Source organism: Pan paniscus, chromosome 6 (genome assembly GCF_029289425.2).
Source record: "Pan paniscus chromosome 6, NHGRI_mPanPan1-v2.0_pri, whole genome shotgun sequence".
In the NCBI taxonomy this organism is placed as follows: Eukaryota; Metazoa; Chordata; class Mammalia; order Primates; family Hominidae; genus Pan; species Pan paniscus.
In genome coordinates, this window is record NC_073255.2 from 152,600,869 (window position 1) to 152,616,346 (window position 15,478).

At 37.8% G+C, this 15,478-nt stretch overlaps 1 long non-coding RNA gene across 1 annotated transcript; it reads left to right on the forward strand.

Moving 5' to 3' along the window:
- Positions 1-438: 438 nt before the first annotated feature.
- LOC134730816 (uncharacterized) lies at positions 439-9,187 on the forward strand. The gene is made up of 3 exons (XR_010112787.1): positions 439-541; positions 2,554-2,793; positions 7,364-9,187. It is a non-coding gene; the product is annotated as an uncharacterized LOC134730816 (long non-coding RNA).
- The last annotated feature ends 6,291 nt before the right edge of the window (positions 9,188-15,478 follow it).

Here is a 15,478-nt window from a genome sequence, read left to right on the forward strand (position 1 = left end):
TTTCACCTGCACTCAAGGAGGGGGCATTATTCAAGGCTCCTTGTGGGTCACCTTAGAGTATGTCTTCCATAGAGACCATTCTTCAAAAGAATATCTAAAGGCTGTCTTTCTAGCTTCAAAACCCAAAGATTAATTTTATTTTTTTAAAAAGACCTAGCTAAAACATGCATTTCTTCCTAGAAAATTTATTAAATCAATGCAGCTCAACTCTGGTCACTTCCTACATTGGATTTCTTCAACATTTATGTTCTAAGTTCAAGCTGTATTACGTTGTACTTGTCAACTGATGCTAACAAGTGTGTTTATTTTGTGTTCTTCCCATGTACATATACTTCAAGGACATAAATTTAGATTTATCTCATAAATAATAATACCGCTATATTAAGATTGTCAGAGATGGTAACCTTCTTCATCCGCCCTTCCTGTGTTCACTAGCTCACTCCTAGTGTGAAAAGAGAAACTCCACATCTTGCAGAAAGCAAAATGAAGACTGAGGGGCAATGCAGTGTGGTTGGAACACATAGCAGTAGTCACTGACACGGTAGGTATTAGACCTCAACATTTTCAATCTTTTATCCTTTGTTCATTCTATCAAGTCATACTGTTTCCAATTAGCTAGGAGTAATCTTTAAAGACAGAAATGATCTTCAAAAAAAATGAAAGCCTTGGGAATTCAATCAGCACTAAAATCTTCTTTCCAATGTTCTGTCTGGATGAATAATTCCATCCGAAGAGGTGTGGCTCTTTTATTTTTAAATTTTAAAGGGAGGGGATTAGATTAGTTACTTTATTAAAACTGTGCATTTAAGAGTCTAGCTCTTCTGGGCCAGAATTCTCAAAAGGGAATGGGAAATCAGGCTCAGTTTACAAGTCAGTTCTGTGTAGTTGCTCAAGACTCAGAAACAACTATTTTCGGATGATTAATTATTTGTCTCAATCTAGTCTTAACAAGGTGAAATAAAATGTTTAGGTCATATATTCACAATTGAATCACTAATTCAATAGAGCCCACATTTTTGCACAATGAAAGCAAATTAATTAATTATATTCCATCAATTTTTTGGCTTTTTGGAAAAAAAACTGATGAAAAAAATAATAGATTTTATGCCACAGATAATCATGGCTTGTAATATGTTAAGAGAAAAAAAACACAAGAGTAATTTATTGAATACGATTCCTTTCCATGGACTAAAATAGATTATTAGAAATGCTAGGAAATGCTTTTTTTTTTTTTTTTTCAGTCTTGCTCTGTTGCCCAGGCTGGAGTGCAGTGGCGTGATCTCAGCTTACTGCTACCTCCACCTCCCTGGTTCAAGGGATTCTTGTGCCTCAGCCTCCTGAGTAGCTGGAATTATAGAGATGCACCACCACACCCAGCTAATTTTTGTGTTTTTAGTGGAGACAGGGTTTCATGATGTTGCTGAGGCTGGTCTCAAATTCCTGGCCTCAAGTGATCTGCCTGCCTCGGCCTCCCAAAGTGCTGGGATTACAGGCGTGAGCCACTACACCTGGTCTAGGAAAATGCATTTCTAAGATTTCAGTAGAATGTCCCCTTTACCAAGAAAAATGGTAACAATTCTATCATTGCTTCTATAAGAGATTCTCCTAGGTCCTCACTCACTGAACTCTGATATCCACAAACTTCTGCTTCTTGTTCATCAAGTGGCTTCTTTCCACAGCCTGCAAGCAGCATGCTACAACAGAGGCTGTGGGAACACTGGGATGGTAGGAGTATTAGTATGTTTGCTCACTGACGAAACCGTGATTCTTCACATCCTTCCTTTTGTGTAAATTACAGCAATACAAGATAACAGCAATACCTGCTTTTGTTACAGGCAAATCTCTAACCTGCTGTTACCACATTTGGGTCTCTTTTAAACATTTTCATCATTTAAATTAAAATACAGCAAGGAATTAAAAGGGAAGTTTGCCATTTCTCATTCGATCAGATATCTAAGAACAAAGTGAATTTCTTCAATATTGCGAGGTTCACATGGTGAACACTAAGAGATCTTTTCAGAAAGTGTTGGTTAAGTCCTTTGTCATATTATGAGTACATTTTAAAATAATATAAATGATCTTTAATCATGATTTAACATAATTTTTAATAAATTCAAATGTATATTTGTTCCTCATTGAATTTTAATGTCAGAATTTTGTAAATGAAATCAGTATTTTTCTAATTGGTTCTCTGCTGATTTTTAAAAATCATCAACCCTATGATACATTTTGGGAGCTTAGTGTAGGGAGTACACACACACATTGCATTCTGTCATTTTTTAAGTCCCCTCTAATGAATTCTTAATTACATTATTCAAAAGATCCATTATTCAGCATTCATCTCACTGCTAAATGAAAGTCTTTACCTGACATGTGAATGAAATGAGTCTAAATGCTTTCCATGCCACCTAGGGATTCTGAATAGACTTTTAGCTTAACAGCAGCAATAGGCTTCATTTCTGCTTTAAATTTGTGTGGATTGTTTTTAGAGATAGGTTAGCTATGCAATAGTCTACCAATCTGAGCAGCACTTAAATTCCATTTTGTTCTCAGACTTACCTTTGGCCAGAAAAACTGCAAACAAGGTCAGATGATCGCTGAAGGTAGAAGAAATGCCATACACATACAAGATTTGATAACCTGTAAAAGCTTTCAGATACAAGTGTGCATCACCCACAACACTAACTTCAGATGAGGAGAGCAAACTTCCTAAGAGCTGCTTGTACATTTTCTCATTTCTCATTGTGAAGAAAAAAGTGGAAGTAGCCAGAGAAACTCAGAGACCTTCAACTGGTAATAAGATTTTTTCTTAATCACACTTCCATTGCTTTCAACAGACTAATGCATAATACTGGTAGTAACAATTTGTCTCAGGCTTTATGTGTCTTCTGTAGCCATGCCTAAAAATGAGCCATAGTTACTACACTATTTATCAAGCAGCCCTCATATCTCCGAATGATGCCCCCAGAAGATATCTAACAAGAGCATAAGCTGATATAATAGTAATATATGATAGTCTGTGTTCCAGAACTCTAACTAGTTATATAGAATATAAGCAAAGCTGCTAGAGATATAGATTTAGTGAAAGCAAAGTTCATCTTCTAAATAACATAAAGCAACAAACTCAGAATCTTTGCCCTGCCTTCCCACTAGTTTCAGGAGAGGAAATTATCAAAAGCATCTAACAAGATGGGCTTGCTTTAAATTTTGTTTTTGTTTTGGCTTGGCTTGCTTTGGCTTGGTTTTCTAGAGTGTATGAATCACTAACTTGCTCTGTTAGGCTTGGGGGTGTGTCTATGTGCAACAAGTGACCAAGTGTAGCCCTGTGTCACACATTCAGCTATGCATAGCTAAATGACTAAATTACTTCATGTAATTGCATCTAATGTTAACAAAACCATTGAAGAAACCTTTTGGATCTCCAAGTCCATCTCAAAATATCATTTTTAGAGACAGCATAAGTGTATTACCTTGTTTGGTTCATGATTCAGTGCTCTTTCTTTACAGGAAGTAGGAAATATCTTTAGGCAAAAAAAAAATTATATTTCTCTTCCACTGTTGTTTTTATAACTGCCATTGTACCTAAAATTGGAGAAGAAATTTTTCTGCAACTGCTGCACAGAGTGAAGAAAGTAACAGGGAAAATGCTTACCATAAAATTACTCCAAACACAGTAAGTTTGTTGCATCTTCAGGAGAAAAAATGCATTTTAGTGTTGCCATATTAAGTGAATATCTTGAAAATCAATGATATATACACACATTTTAAGTCAACGCCTTTGGATTTTTAAAGAATACAGAAAAAATGGCAGTCCATAATGCAGTAAAAATAGAGATGTGTCATAGAACTCGAATGTCATTAATTCAGTAGAAGTCATGAATAGGTGGAGATTTACCCTTTTCCCATTTTTGGTAAATTTAAGATTATTACATCAATGGAAGGTACAATCTTAAAATATATGTCTGATCAGCCAGAGGTGAAGCTTAAGGTGTGGCTTTGGAGTTGCTCTGACTCTCATCCCTGCTGTATTGGAAAGAGGAATGAAAAGATAAAACTTAGAATCAGTTCTATGAGTTGTAGTTCTTTCTAGAAGATAATGCCCACTGTAATATACTTAGCGATTGGTTAATGAAATACATGGCATTTTCTGATAGGAATGCAATACTTCCTAGCTGCAAACAGATAAATAAATAAGCAAATAAATAAATAATAAATAAATCCAATATTTAAAATGCATATGAGATATCAGAGAAAAACTCATGTTAATCCACTCCTGTAATAGGCAATGTATGTGAGTGCAGCTCATGGGGACTTCAGTTTCCTCACTGCAAGGAATGGGGCATCCCCTGCTGAAGATTTCCCCCCTGAACTCTAGCCTCAGGGTTCAAAGCCCTCAAAGCTAAAGGCTAACTCCACAAGTATAACAGAAGACTTCTTGGTGTAAGTCAAACTAGAAAATTTGAAAAGTATTCTTTTTTTTTTGGTTGTGTCTCTGCCAGATTTTGGTATCAGGATGATGCTGGCCTCATAGAATGAGTTAGGGAGGAGTCCCTCCCCTTCAATTTTTTGAATAGTTTCAGTAGGAATGGTACCAGCTCTTCTTTGTACCTCTGGTAGAATTCAGCTGTGAATCTCTCTGGTCCTGAGCTTTTCAAATGAGTCTAATCATAACAAACACATTTACATAAGGATGAAACCAGTGCAAAACTTACCAGAGCATCTGGGTACCCTTGGTTCCTGAGCCAAGGAAATAAAGATCAGCACAAATTCTATTTCTAAGATGGTGCTGCATGTGTTGGAAAAAAGTACTGTGGTAAAAAATATGATTCTATGTTTATCAGAGCCTCCTTCATTTTACAGAAGAAAACAGACCAGTCTTCTCTCCCAGGGAAGGCTTGTCCCCACAGCCTGGCTAGACTGTTTTATGTCTTGCTACCCCTATTCCAACACAGGTGGAAAGTAGACCTTAAAATAAAAGAAGCGGACAAAGAACTTGCTAAGCTTCCACATACAACATATGCACATTTGTAGAAAATAAAAGGTATGTTTAGGGGGAAAACCGGGGCTGTTTAAGTTAAGAGTGCTGAGGGAATGAGTAACCCATTGCTTGATGTCTGGCCTTTAAAAGGCTCTGCACAATTTGTTTTTCATCTGTAGTGCAACAATCCATATTTGTCTCTGATGCTGCCAGGGAAAATATACTAGTGCAGCCTAAGAATATTATTTAAAAGTGAAAGAAACAACCACTATTTAATTATCTTGTTTTTTCTTACAGTTATAAAGACTGATGTTACTTAAAATCTCAAAAGCTCTTTCCCTGCTTTCCCTCAGAACCATTGTAAACATCAACTATTGTTTACAAGATGTAACCTATTACTTTGAAATATCATTTTATTATTTTTAAATGAGGTAATTTGCAATTCCCTGTACCATCATAGGTGTCTCGTTCTGAGCCTCTTTGAAAAGGAAATTTATAAAATAATAACACAGTGTGTTTTTTGTGTGACAATACAATTTATTTTTAACAAATCGATGCTGCACTTTAACCTTCTGATTGTTTACCTTTTATGTATCTATTAGACACAGAAACTGCATTATAGAGTATTTTAGCTCTCTACTGATAAACAGGAAGAAAGAAATGAAACTCCTTATAAAGGGCATTCATTCAGAAGTATAATTAATATTCTCTTCCCTTGTTAAAAATAATAGCTGTTTTCTGTTTGTTCCTTTTCATTTCAATTAAACTATCCTTAGTGTTTCATATAGAGGAAGGTTTCCTTTTGTTCATTTTTTTTTTCTTTTTGCCACTAGAAAGCAACATTTGAACTTCCTCCTAATCTGGTAGTATTGGCTATAACATGCTTGGGTACAGCAACTAATATCAAAGCCCACTTTCTATATTTTTGGCAATTATTCTAAATAATATGTTCTTATATTCAGGGCACTTTTAAAAACTATTTCAAATAGGCTAAATACATTAATTAAATGGTTCTCAAGATTGTTTCTCAATCCCATTCCCACCACTCTGTGAAGCTCCAGAGGTCTTTTCAATTCCTTGAAAAGTTCTGCCATTTATTCTGAAATTATGAAATTATAAGACAGAAGTGCGAGTTTCTCACAGTCATTAATGTGTTAAAGGAGATGTACACTAGAGGCGATCCTTAAAGTTTAAACTTAGAATTATTGATAGCTATAAAAGCACTCGCTCAAAACCACCTAACCTTCTTAGCTGGTTAAAAGAGTATAATCCTCTCCGTTATTAGAAGACCTTTGAAGTGAAACACAGAAAACTCAGCCCTTCTGCCTGTTTTTAAAACTCTCCTTGACTATAGACTAAATCACAGGGCAGTGTGGGCTGAGCCCTGTCTGTGCAGTGAGCAGCAGATTACTTTACTTGAACTTTGCTCCAGTCAGGACATTTTAAGGCTTATAAATCTTGAATCCATCTAAGTTCACCTTAAATTAGCCTTGCAAAAACACACTCCAAACTCCAGTTGTCAGCCTGGTGGCTTTTGGCCAGATGCCACTTGGCAGCCAAAACACTGATTAATTGTCATCTTCTCTTTCTCTCTTTTTTTTTTTTTTTGTCTTAGACACAATTTTTAAGGGGGAGAAAAAAGAATATGCAAACAAATTTGATTTGGGTAGCAGCTATAGCTGAATAATGGTATTGTTAGCAGGTACATTTTATATTTAAAATTTATTTGATTAAAATAGAGAGCCAGGCAGCTTAGCTGTGTATATATATTCAATAATGCCATCTACTGCACAAGAAATCTGGAGCTGGGCCAAGAAGCCATGCCAAGATACAACAGATTTTTCAATTTTCCAGCAAATAGAAACAAAATACTGGTTTCAGAAGGTGTACTCAACAAACACTTCCCAATGTGTTTCTGATTTGTGGTCAGAATGTTTTTACTGCTGGTGCCCTGCACTTTTGAGACATTTATTTCCTAAAAGAAAGATTCCTTTCTATAAACCTCAACTGTCTGTTTTTCAAAGCAATTTAAAATCAAACACACAAATAAAATTCTTAACATATGGAAACCTTCATATAAGGCCTTACGTATTCAGAGTTAAAATTGTTTTATAAACTGTAATGCTTTGCAGATGAAAATACAGAAAGGATGACTGTTTTTAGCACTAATGCTTTTTGACAGCGTTAAACCTTGTTTTAGTAATTGACATCAAAATGTTTGGTGGTTTTAAATGGACTATTAATAAAAATGGCATGTTTTAAGTTTTTTAGAAATTGTGCTTAATACTGTGAAGTGGGATAAAATTGCAAATGTAATACAGTGTTTTTATTATTAAAGAAAATCTTTATAACAAAACAATCCTGCTTCTTCTCCCATGTCTCCAGAGAAACTTCTGAAGCTCAAAGCGAGAAAACTTTTCCTCCTTATCCATCCTCAGATTCTCTACTGAAATTGACCTTCCACAGGTCCCAGTTTGGAAAAAGACAAAACAAAACAAAACAAAATTGAAAAAAAAAAAACTAGCATCTTTTGCCATGAGTCCCTAGGTGGCTGCTAAATTCAACTGGATCCCATGGCACCATGAAAATGTACTCAAACATCTCTATTATGAACCTGGAAAAATAAACAATATTAGAAGACGTGAATTTTTGTGCCACCTCTGTCATAAATCATGTTGTACCCAGCAAACCACCTAAAACTTTTCTGATATGCAAAAGGGAAATAATAATATTTACTCTGCCAATATGGAAAGACTATTGGGATGAGATTATGAAACACTCTTGTGAAAATCTTGGTAATGAAGGCAAAATTATTTAATTTAATTTAAGGCAGCAAGCATCTACCAAGCACCTATCAGCTCTCATCTACAATGCATGGAAGAGACGAAATGGATATGAACGTGATGAATCTTACCCTTGTGGAAATTTTGAAGAATGAATTGAATGAAAGTAGAATATAGTCTGAAGTTCAATCTAGAGATTCATTTGGTTCATAGGGAAAAAACAATGAGAAAAGAAATGAAGGAAGAAAATGGCACTGTGTGTTTCTGGAACTTGAAATGATGCAGCATTGCAGTTTGAAGATAGATTGGTAGGCAGAAGCAAATATGACTGAGTTTATGGTACATAAAGAAACATTGTAAAAGATTGTCATTCATTTATTCATTCAACAAATATTTATTGAGTGCCTGTCATGACCCTGGACTATACTAGTTGGTCAATAAACAAAGGTGAAATAAAAATATCTACTCCTCTACCTCCTTGTATTCATATCTAGGGTTGGAGACCTTGGATCTGATTAAATAGGAAATTCGAAAGATGTAGTTCAGGCCAGATGTGGTGACTCATGCCTGTAATCCCAGAACTTTGGGAGGTCAAGGCAGGAGGATTGCTTGAGCCCAGGAGATTGAAACTACCCTGGGCAACATAACGAGACCCTACCTCTAATTTAAAAAAAAAAAAAAAAAAAAAAGTAGTTCACATTTCCTAGAGACTACTCTGATTTCAATGTGGGCCGTGGACTCCAGGGATGAGAAATGGAGATTGATTTAGTACACAGGCCTTTCTTTCTCCCGCCTCTGGGTTCCTCTGTGCCCACTTTCTACTTCGTTGCTAAGCTTTTTATTATGTTGATAAAATCAATGGGAGTGATAAAACTGCCAAACTGAATAGCACAAGGATAAAGAAGAGGATTTACTTTAGAAATGGACAGAACTATTAGGTATTTCTACAAAAGGCAGAGGGGAAGGCAGAAGAGTTAAGAACCACCGCCTTATGGGTTTTGTTTGTTTGTTTGTTTTAGAAAGAGTCTCGCTCTGTCGCCAGGCTGGAGTGCAGTGGCGCCATCTCAGCTCACTGCAACCTCCGCCTCCCAGGTTCAAGTGATTCCCCTGCCTCAGCCTCCCAAGTAGCTGGGACTACAGGCACATACCACCATGCCCAGCAAGTTTTTTGTATTTTAGTAGAGACGGGGTTTCACCATGTTAGCCAGGCTAGTCTCGATCTCCTGACCTCGTGATCCACCTGCCTCAGCCTCCCAAAGTGCTGGGATTACAGGCGTAAGCCACTGCGCCCGGCCCAGCTTATGTTTTTAGAAGTGTTTTAGGTTAGAGATTGAGATGTTAGAAGGAAGAAATTTTGAGATGAGTAGCTGCTGTCCATATAAAGGATACTGAGAATGGCAGATATGAAAAAGAAATATTTAAATGGTATAAAGAAATGCAAACATTGACCTTGATTATTCTTCAAATTTTATTAGAAAAACAAAGGAACATGGTGGAGACAATGCTGAGACTGGAATTCTGATTTGGGAAGGAATGTAGACCTCAGAAACTGATGTTTCAGGCTGAGACCCAGACATTTGTGTTTGCTAACATGAAAAGAAGTATAAAAAATTTTCTTAGGAATTTATATCAGTCAACAAATACTGAGGAATTTTAAAGTACAGAGATCTCATTCTCAAGGAGACTACATTTTAACAGGGCTGGTATTTGTAACAATGTAACATGTTTTAAAAATTAAGATTAAATATAGTAGCTCAACTAGTCTTTTCCCAATGTATATATATTTCAAAACATATTGCGCATGATAAATATATATTTTTATTTGTCAATTAAAAATTAAAAAATATAAAACAATCTAATTGACAAATATTTATATATTTATAGTATACGTTGTAATGTTTCAATATATTTATACATTGTTACATGGCTAAATCAAGCTAATAAGCATATCCATTGCCTCACATACTTATTTTTTTGGTGAGAACATTTAAGATCCACTCTCTTAGCAATTTTCAAGTATACAATACATTATTATTAATATTAACTATAGCTACCATACTGTGTAATATATCTCCTGAAATTCTTCACCTAAGTAAAACTTCAAACCCTTTGACCAACATCTTCTCATCAGCCCTCCCTCACCCTGGTCTGTGGCAACCACCATTCGACTCCCTGCTTCTAAGAGTTCAACTTTTTTAGATTCCACATATAAATGAGGTCATGCAGTATGTATCTTTCTGTGCCCAGCTTATTTCACTTAGTGTAATATCCTCCAGTTTCATCCATGTTGTTGCAAATGAGGATTCCCTTCATTTTTAAGCTGAATAGTATTCCATTTTGTATATATGTCACATTTTCTTTATCCATTCATCCACTGAGAGACTCTTAGGTTGACTCCATATCTTGGCTACTGTAAATAATGCTGCAATGAATGAAGGAGTGTAGATTATCTCTTAAACATAATGATTTCTTTTTTATTATAATTTTTATTTTAGGTTCAGGGGGTACATGTGAGGTTTGTTATATAAGTAAACTCGTATCATAGGTGTTTGGTGTATAGATTATTTCATTGCCCCGGTAATAAACATAATACTCAATAGGCATTTTTTTCTGATTCTCTCCCTCCACCCATCTTCCACCCTCAAGCGGACCTTGATGTCTGTTGTTCCACTCTTTGTGCCCATGTGTTCTCATTGTTTAGCTATCACTTATAAGTAAGAACATGCAGTATGTGTTTTTTTTTGTTGTTGTTCTTGTATTTGTTTGCTAAAGCAATGGCCTCCAGCTCCATCCATGTTGCTGCAAAGGACATGATCTCTTTTTATTTTGATGGCTTTGTAGTATCCCATGATGTATATGTGCCACATTTTCTTTATTTAGTTTATTGTTGATGGGCATTTAGATTGATTCTATTTCTTTTCTTTTCTTTTTTTTTTTTTTTTTTTTTTGAGACGGAGTCTTGCTCTATCGCCCAGGCTGGAGTGCGGTGGCAATTTCGACTCACTGCAAGCTCCGCCTCCCAGGTTCACGCCATTCTCCTACCTCGATTCTATTTCTTTACCATTGTGAATAGTGCCACAATAAATATATATTAGTAGCATAACATGTGTCTTTATGGTACAGCATGCTGATTTCATTTCCTTCGTATGTATAACCAGAAATGGGATTGTTAAAGTGGCAGTTCTACTTTTAATTTTTTTGAGGAAATTCTATAATATTTTCCATAATAGATGTGCTAATTTACATTCCCACTAACCATACACAACAGTTCGCTTTTCTTCACATCCTCGCCAACATTTGGTATCTTTTGTCTTTTTAATAATAGCCATTCTAACAGCTATGAAGTGATATCTCTTGCTGCTATGTAAGTAAGTCATGGTGCAGGGAGGAGGGTATTGTAAAGACCAAGCAAACAGTTGGGAGGACAATGGTGCAGTCCAATCTACTGGTGGCTTGGGAAGATGTGTGTGTTTGAATGGAAAGAGGGTGGGTATACGGTAGGAAGTCCAGAGTTTTGTGTTAGTCATGATAAATTGATCATGACCTGTTAGATATCAATATAAGAAGAACAAAATGTCTACTTAGGAAAGATCTGGGTGAGAGGTGTAAATTTGAACTTCATCAGAACAAAGATATTATTTGAAGCCAAGACTGTAGAAAGAGGAAGGAAAAGGTGAAGAACAGAGACCTGAAAAATTCTGACATTGAAAAGTCTGGTACAGAAGGGAAAACAAGGAAAAGAAATTGAGGAAAAGTCACCTTGAGTAGAAGATGGATTAAGAATAAAGGAGTAGTCAAATAGTTTATATACTGGTGAAAGGTCATAAAAATAAAAGCCGAAAATTGTTATTGGCTTGTCAAGATGAAGACAATTGATGACTTTGACAAAATTCACTTAGTACTGTCATGGGGATGACTGAACTGAAGATGGAAGGAGTTGAAGTAGCAACAGTGCAAATAGACTCTCTGCCAGCCACTCTATCAATTAAAGGGATTTTACTCCATTCAAAGGGATATTCTTCCACTCATACATGCCCTGCATGCCATTTCCTCTCCCTTTCTCTTGGAATTTGCCTCTACGATATTTCTCTCTCAGCCCTGAAACATTAATTTCTCATTCATGCAATGAAACCTTCCTAATTAAGCCAGTATAATATGGCTTAATTTTCACTTATCTTAAAAATATTTCCCTTAATCGTACTTTTTCATTCCAATGACTACCCTAGTTTTCTACTTTTTTTCTGTCCAAATTACAGGGTGAAAATCGGGTTTTAATCCACATCAAATTTATCAAGAAATTAGACTTACCCTTAGAAAGAGGGCAGAAACATGACCCCCTGGTGGATTTTGTGCCTACCATGGGTCAGGTAGGCTGAAGAACAACTGGAATAGATTAATTGCCAGCATAAACACAGGATCAGGAATTCACAGGGATCACCATTCCAGGATTAGAGAAGAATCCGTTTGCCTCATGATTGGAACATGCTGCTGAAATTCTACAGAAGTGGCAGGCATCAGAGGCAGAGAAATGTTGAGTATTGAAGTCAGAATCCAAAGACCCAGTACTAGAGAAAATTCGTGGACTCAAGACCACCAGGATCTCCATCATGGTGACTGGCTGTTTTGTAGTGGTTAAAAAGCAGAGCAGAGAATGTCTGAAACTCATGTGTTAAATGCCTCATTGTGCACCAATGAACAAAGAATACTCCCTCACATTTAAAAAAAAAAAATCAGATTTGAGAAACAGCCATTACAGTCCACACAACAGAAATTCAGAATAATTTGGAGTTGGCTCTTTTGTGAGGATTTGCAGTAAAAAATTGGACAGTCTTATCTGTCATCTTAAAACTGAAGGACCCTTAGTTTTCTCACTATTGGTAAAGTTAGCTAATAGACCTAAGAAGGAAGAAAGACAACCATGGAAGCCCTCAAGAACGGAAATTGAGTTCATGAAGCACTGCAGGCAGAGATGAACCTCCTGAAATAAGCCCTTCAGCAGGAGAGCTCCTAGTGTGTCTGGAATTTGTGGGTTCTTGGTCTCGCTGACTTCAAGAATGAAGCCGTGGACCCTGGCAGTGAGTGTTACAGTTCTTAAAGATGATGTGTCCGGAGTTTGTTCCTTCAGATGTTCAGATGTGTCCAGAGTTTCTTCTTCTGGTGGGTTCATGGTCTCACTGACTTCAGAGTGAAGCTGCAGACCTTCACGGTGAGTGTTACAACTCATAAAGGCGGCACAGACCCAAAGAGCGAGCAGCAACAAGATTTATTGTGAAGAGAAAGAACAAACTTCCCACAGCCTGGAAGGGAACCCCAGCTGGTTGCCAGGGCTCCGTCGGGTAGCCTGCTTTTATTTCCTTATCCGACCCCACCCACATCCTGCTGATTGGCCCATTTTACAGAGAGCTGATTGGTCCGTTTTGACAGGGTGCTGATTGGTGCATTTAGAAATCTCGAGCTAGACACAGAAGGCTGATTGGTGCATTTACAATCCTTCAGCTAGACACAAAAGTTCTGCAAGTCCCCACTAGATTAGCTAGACACAGAGCACTGATTGGTGTGTTTACAAACCTCTAGCTAGACACAGAGTGCTGATTGGTGGATTCACAAACCTTTAGCTAGACACAGAGTGCTGATTGGGGCATTCACAATCCTCCAGGTAGACAGAAAAGTTCTCCAAGTCCCTACCCGTCCCAGAAGCCCAGCCGGCTTCACCTCTCACTGGCACTCACCTGTGGCGCCTAGCCCGGGCACTCCAGCAGCCCAGTGGGAGCTCCTCCCCCAATCAAGCCCAGCAGCTGCTGGCCAGCCACGCCCAGTGTGGGGACGCCAAGCCCCCGCCCACCCGGAACTCTTGACGGCCTGCGAGCGCCACCAGAAGCCCCGGCTCCCACAGGCGCCTCTCGCTCCACACCTCCATGCAAGCAGAGGGAGCCGGCTCCAGCCTCGGCCAGCCCCAGAGAGGGGCCCCCACAGTGCAGTGGCGGCCAGAGCGGATGCCGAGGCCCAGGAGAGGCCGAGAGTGAGCCAGGGCTGCTAGCACGTTGTCACCTCTCACTAGTAAGTACCGATAATCAGGTTTCCCACTCTCCGCCAGGAAATCTCCTAAAATCAACTTAGATCAAGTTTGGAGAATGAGCCTACCAATTTTTTTCCAGTGTAGCAAGAAAGATCACAAACAGAATAGCAATGACTACTAATGCTGTCTCTGGCCCTTTGCAGACACCAGAAGAGGTGGAGATGGTCCATATTTACAACATTTGTTGCAGACAATGAGACAAATGTAGTCCATACTCCACAAATTGCCAGAAGTAATGTTATTTGACCCAACAGGAGGGAGAAAGCGGAATTTGTGTGGAGAGTAAGATGCTGATGTTTGGATGTGCAGAGAAGAGTTTCCATATAGCAGGAAAAGGTATCATTAATTCTCCTTTGTTGTTGTTGTTGTTTTTGAGACGGAGTCTCACTCTTGTCACCCAGGCTGGAGTGCAAATGGCGAGATCTCGGCTCACTGCAACCTCCACCTCCTGGGTTCAAGTGATTCTCCTACCTCAACCTCCCATATAGCTGGGATTATAGGTGCCTGCAACCAGGCCCGGCTAACTTTTTTTGTATTTTTAGTAGAGGCGGGGTTTCACCATGTTGGCCAGGCTGGTCTCGAACTCCTAACCTCAGGTGATCCACCAGCCTCGGCCTCCCAAAGTTCTGGGATTACAGGCGTGAGCCACCACGCCTGGCCAGGTATCATTAGTTCTCTAGGGGAAAACATAGGAGTCTAATACACTGACCCCTTCTTTGCTTTACCCCACAGCCCTTTTTCCTTTCTCTCCAGCTTGTAAGGAAGAGTCTAGATATTCCCACATAGCACTAAGTTCTTCTAAGGGACAATACTGGAAAAAGAAGAAATCACAAGCTGGGGAAAAAGATATACCAGAGTTTAGTTTTGAGAAGGGATGCAGTGCTTGAGAGAAGAAGCTATCATCCACATGAACCATGAGGTAAAGAGACAGAGTTTGGATGGAGGAATTTAAAATATAATTCCTTTTTATTAGTAATATTCTTTCTGTCCTTTGGTATTTATTAAAATATTGAGTAGATTATAACTGATTAGATGAGATTAAAGGTTCTGGGTTTTGTTTTGCTTTTTGTTTCTTGATTGCTGTTTCTTTGAATGTAATTCCATATGGTAACAAAGGTCCCATTTTTATTTTGATTATATTCTTGATAATCCAAACAAGATAAAATAAGGAACTAACCTAGGCTGTCGCTGTAATAATTTTGAGAATGGGATACAATGAATATTTACATATTTCATTAGACAGAATAAGATAATTGCCTTGGACATAAGGAAAGAAGAGAAAGAAATAATCTAAGATGATTACCTAGGTTAGTCTATTGGCTCAGTGAGAATAGCAACAACTACGGGGTTTGAGGAAGAAAACTAATAACCTAAGTTGAAGACAACCGGTAGGCAATGGGATATCAATGTTTGCAGCTTATGGCAGAGTCAGAGCCAGAACTTCCCCTGCATGCTGGTGAAAAATAAACCCATGGGAAGAGATGAGATTCCCTAAGGCAGACGAATCAGTTAGGATCTCTAGAGGAATCCAAGGGCACCCTGAGATAGTTAATTGGACAATAGTTAATTAAAATTCTAAAATGTTAGCCACAATTAATATTCTTCAGATAATGTAGAGTGCAAAATAAAGAAAATAGCTAT